Source organism: Dipteris shenzhenensis, chromosome 1 (genome assembly GCF_047967505.1).
Source record: "Dipteris shenzhenensis isolate YYH24624 ecotype China chromosome 1, Dip_SZ_1.0, whole genome shotgun sequence".
Lineage (NCBI taxonomy): Eukaryota > Viridiplantae > Streptophyta > Polypodiopsida > Gleicheniales > Dipteridaceae > Dipteris > Dipteris shenzhenensis.
This window is the reverse complement of record NC_141596.1, coordinates 45,030,862-45,036,421: the sequence shown is the minus strand read 5'-3', so window position 1 is coordinate 45,036,421 and position 5,560 is coordinate 45,030,862. Positions and strand designations below refer to the sequence as shown.

General features: G+C 40.0%; 1 pseudogene; it reads right to left on the bottom strand.

The window, feature by feature from the left end:
- Positions 1-3,461: 3,461 nt before the first annotated feature.
- On the bottom strand, positions 3,462-4,075 carry LOC147905912 (uncharacterized; annotated as a pseudogene).
- Between the last annotated feature and the right edge of the window lie 1,485 nt (positions 4,076-5,560).

Genomic DNA, 5,560 nt, shown 5'->3' with positions numbered 1-5,560 from the left:
TATAAAAGCAAAATGTTAGAACCAAGGCAATCAAGGAAAATGTAACATGGGAAAACTATGCTAGCCCTTTAAATTGAGGAGTTTTTGCTTAATGTACTAAAGGATGTTTTTAGTTATATAAACATCCTAATAAAACCAATATCATAAATAGATATATAGAGCTAATAGTGCTTCCCATATTCTTAAGGGAAAAAAACTTTAATAATTAGAGGTTAGCTTTAATAAAGTGTGAAAAAGTACAAAAAGAGTTGCCTAGCTTCAGAGGGAAAGATTTTAACTTCTGCATCTAAGATCAGTCATAATATTACCAAAGAAAACTTGACTGTATGCATGCTAGATAAAATTTGTCATCATTTTTTTTAAAAGCCATTAATCATAGCTTTTATTGGTTTCTTAATATAAGATATCAAAGAATGCCTGCTTTTGACAAGTTGGCTAGCTAGGCGGTTCTATTATCCATGATTGGTTGATAGACAACCTATTCAAACACAAATACAAACATATTAATTTCCTTGCATTAAAGGTATCAAATATATATAAGTGAGCATTTTTATATATGTGTAGAGTGCCTGTTCACATTGTTTTGGTAGTACTAGTGTGTCCTTGCTTTGCCAAAACTTTGTGGAGTCAATAGTTACCAAGCCACTTGCATGGCATTTGATTGTTGCATTAGGGCTTCTTTCCACCATGTCCTTAAACGACTTAACATCCAAAACATATACAAAGAAGCGCCAAAAGTCAAGCTTAATAATATCTTGGATTATGCCACAATAATCATCCATGGCTCCATTGACTCCCTCAAATCTAGCAATGACACTGCAATCTTGTGTGTTTCTCTTATCACTTAATCCGTTGTGTCCAAAAATGCTTGCCCTCACACCATATAGCATTGAACATAGTACACTACACCAAGACCAAATCAATTGAATAAGCAATCTAAATTGTTGAAAGCTCCTAACTTATGCAAAACATTATATATACCAACCTTTTGCATGCATTCTCTAGCATACTCCCATTCTTCCATTGTGATATGCATCCCCTTGTCTCCCTCTACTCTCTCCATTTCCTCAAGTAGCCAATTGACATGAATATCATTTGGAAGTGCTCTTAGATGCTCAAGGTATGGCAGACAAGATTCATGGTGTGTACAAAAGAGGGTTGTTTCTCCTTATCTTCTTGCCTTTGCATCCTCATATCTTGTCACCCATCTTCTCATCACATCACTATTAACCATGCAATAGATGTTTAGATTATTAAGCGACTCCTTGTCCATTACTTTGCTCCATCCTTTCCCTTGAGGCATAATAGAGGTCATATGCAATTGACTCTTGTACCAACCAACCCTCGGCCATGCTACCTTTGGGCCTTGTATTTTTCTTCACAAAACCCTTCAAGGTCTTCATGAAGCACTCGAGGAAGAACAACCATTGTGCATGTATAGTGCCGCATATAGCAATCTCATCCACCAAATGCACTATGAGATGTAGTTGGCTTGTGAGAATAGAACACGGAAAGGTCTCCTCCACTAAACAAACCACCTCCACTGACATAGCTCGATCATCCTCAAGCATAATGGGATTTATTTCCTTTGAGCTCACACACCTAAAAAGAAAAAAGTGCACCATATTAGCAATATGAAAACCTTGCATCAAGCATGGATACGCTTTACATTTTGTATTGTGTGAAGTACCTCACAAGCTCACCCATCTTGTAAATACAATCCTTCATGTCCTTTGATGCACAATGAGAAATGCTCGAAGGTAGTATGAACTGAACACATGAGCGATGGTTGATTAGTTGCTTCTAGACTCACAAATTTAGAAGGAAAAAGAGATTACGCCAAGTCATACTTACTTGGAGCATCTTGTGCCAATCATGAGATTTCAAGTTGTATAATTTCTCTACACCTCTTTTCTTGCTCTTTTTGAAGGTTCCCTTCAAACACGTCATGCATCTAGTGGGAGTATGAATTGTAGTGATAGCCTGCTTCACCACCACCATCTCTTTCTTTGATAACATCCATGATGCATGGGGTAAAAATACACACCCATTTCGTTACTCTTGTGGCCAAGCTTCATGCATCGTCCTTGTGGTACACAAATCCTCCCTTATGCTCAAGGAATCTCGTGTCCCAATCAAATGATCCCAAATGGTAGATGCCACAGTCTTGAAGATATGAATGGGATCAAGCAAGTGATTAATCTTGAGGTGGGACCAATATGGTAGCCAATAAAAGATGGACTATCTAAATAAATATGGTATTAGCGTGTAATCTTTATTTCCATTCAATATAGCACACAATAGCTACAAACCCTTATCAGCTCATGCCATGTGGAAGAGTCATGGAAAGGTCTCGACTTTTCTTTCAATCTCTTGCAGTGAGTGACTATTGAGGGACTTCATTCCAAGGGGCGACATATCTAGGATGATCAAGTGGGAGAGGTTGATGGAGATTCTCATAAATGAGCTTCTTCAAGTCCTCTCGCCATGAAGCAACTAGCGAAGGACCATAAACACGACATGCATGGTAACCCGATGTAGTGAGACATAAACAATAGATGCAATTGCGTAAGTAAGGTGGGTTCTCAATGCCACATCAATTGCAAATACTCATAATTAAAATTTCAATGCTTACGTGAACACTCGCCATAGCCTGGGAAATCATGCATTGTCCACATCACCACTGCCTTGTACATGAAGTTCCGTCGAGGGAGGCCTACTCATGTCATGCACCTCGATACCTCTCCAAAATATCTCCAGCTCATCAAAGGCTCTGAATAAAAATCCATGTTTTTGACTTTATATTTCCTTGGAACTAGAAGGATAACATAACATGCCCTTTCTTAATCACCATAGAGGGTGGAAGATTATAATTCACCAATATCACTAGCCATACACTAAAGGAGGTGCTTTTGAGACCAAATGAGTTCACACCATCCATACCCAATCCAAGTTTCAAGTTCCTGGGTTCTTCCTTGAAGCTTTGCCATGTGTCTTCAATGTGCTTCCACACAGGAGTGTCTACGGGAGTTCTCCACTTGCCATCCATTGATCGATGGGGGGAATGCCATGACATGAGCTCTGTAATGGATTTGCATTTGAACATATGTTGGATGTGAGGGATTATGGGAAAATGACATAGAACCTTACGAGGCACATCTAAATTTTTGAGATCTACTCTATATCTTGCCTTGCACCAATAGGACACTCTCGATCCTCCTTATGTGCTCCACGAAATAGAATGCAATCACTGACGCATGCATGGATGTACTTATAATCCAACCCTCCAAGAGATGTCACATAGTGCCTCACCATATCTCTTGAGGTCAGTAATTTATACTCCCTTGGAAGCATGTTAGACAATAGCCTACACATGAAGACCATAAATGAGAAAAAATATTCCAGTTGATCCATTAGCATAATTCACCGTGTTTGTAAAATAGAAAGTTTACTTGAGTCATTCAACTTGCATTGCTACATCCATAAATGGTTTGCAAGTTTAGTAACTCAAGGAACGCATGTAGAACAGAGAATGTGCACCTCTTAAATACTGGTGTCGATGATGCAATAAAAAGATGGTCCTACTCCATGCTATCATCCCTCCCTGAGGACTCATGGGCAAATAGATGTCGCACCATATCATCAAACACCTCCTCCTCCATGGCCTCATGAGGTAATGGTGGAGGGCTACTATCACCATCACTCCATGCATCTGTAACGGTCCCTTCTAAAGATACCACCTTGTATCACCAACGCATCATCTCTTCACAACAAGCATAGGGCAACATATGCGGGTGTGGCAATGTATCCTATATCAAATAGAAAAGGAGCATATATCAAACACTTGAACAAACATAGGTATCTCAATTAACCTTAACATTTAAACACTTACCATGGATATGATCACATCCCATTCTCTATACTTTAAGATGTGACTGAATGTAATTCTTCATGAACGGTACATGTTCCCTTGACATCAATCACACATACATTTGACTTTTTGCTCCAACTACATTTCTCGATTGTGGAGATGGAGGGATTCATCGTCACTGCTGGAGGTGCTTGTTGAAGACATCCTACAAATAAAAACAATCACAGCTCAAAATGACTTGAAACTTTTTACTAAACGCTTCTAAATGTTTCTATTACCACCTCTACACTATCTGGAAATGCATCTTAAAGCACGTCTACATTGTGCGAAAATGCATCTACATAAGCGTCTATCAATGCGTCTATAGCATAGTCAAACGCGCTTTTAGACACATTTTTAGACGCTCAACTTCTTTAAAACCTACACTAAGAATAGCAAATCGTCACTTTGCCACTTTGCTTTTCCATCCTTTTCCAGTCCATCACCTACAAAATCTCCCCCTAAACTCATCTCTGTAACAAGAAGGACAAGAAAGAGGCCTCATCTCCAAGCACTCCAACCACAAGAGAAGAAGGACAAGAAGGAGGACAAGAAGCTTTCCATACCTCTCCAAGTGAGTCTCTTTTCTTGCTAGATCTTGTACTTGTTCCAGGATCTTTGGTCTCCAGTTTTGTCCTCGTTACCAACAACTTGGAAGATTCTTTTGCCTTTTTTGCATGTCATCAGGTTGGAATGTCAGTCGCTGTCTATTTTTTGTCAGAATTTGGGAACAAGAGTGCATCTATGTTGTTTTGAACTAGTGTAGATGCACTAGTAAATGCGCTGATAGACATGCAATAGAACATGTAGATAGGGGAAGAGGGATGAAAGTAAGGGAAAGCATGTGAGGAAAAAGAGCTTGAGGGAAAGCATGTGTAATTGTGTATGTGTTTTTATGTCTTTATGTATTTATGTATTGTGTATCATCATGTGTATTTGTGTATATGCCTTTGTGTCTTTGTGTATTTGCAATTCATCATGTGACCAGGAAGCTCTTAAGGAGGTTTGCCTGATCCTCGAGATGCATTCTTGCAATAGTTATATAACCTTTTGGGGCACCCTCCTAGTCCACGATCTATCTAACTACATGACAAACACTCAAAACACCCTACAAGAGTCAAGAGTACTAACTCCTACCCACCCCACACCACTATGGTCACCCCTGTGGAGTCAAGACAACCCAAAAGAAGGCAGAGCCACCAGCCTACTCTCGTGCAATCAGCAGTCTCTTTCATATCACAGATCTGCCAACCTACTCCCATGCAATCAGCAGTCTCTTTCATATCACAGAGCCACCAGCCTACTCTCGTGTAGTCAGAAGCCCCTTCCAGATCACAAAGCTGCACGCCTATTTCCATGTAGTCGAGAGCCCCTTCTCCAGCAGTGAGTGCCCATCGCAGTAGCTCGTCACACGATGTAGCAATAGGCATAGTAGCAGGGAGAGTGGCCACACAGGATGCATGGCACAGTGCTTTGGTGGCGGGGATGATTCAAATGTAGATGTGCCAGCGGGTGACGATATGTTATACTATGATATCACTGAGACGAACGGCAACTTAGAGGATGAACGGGGGAAGGAAATCATGTCCTTAATGCGCTTTGTAGTTCATAAGAACTATAGAGATTGTTTTACAAAATTCAAAGATCTGA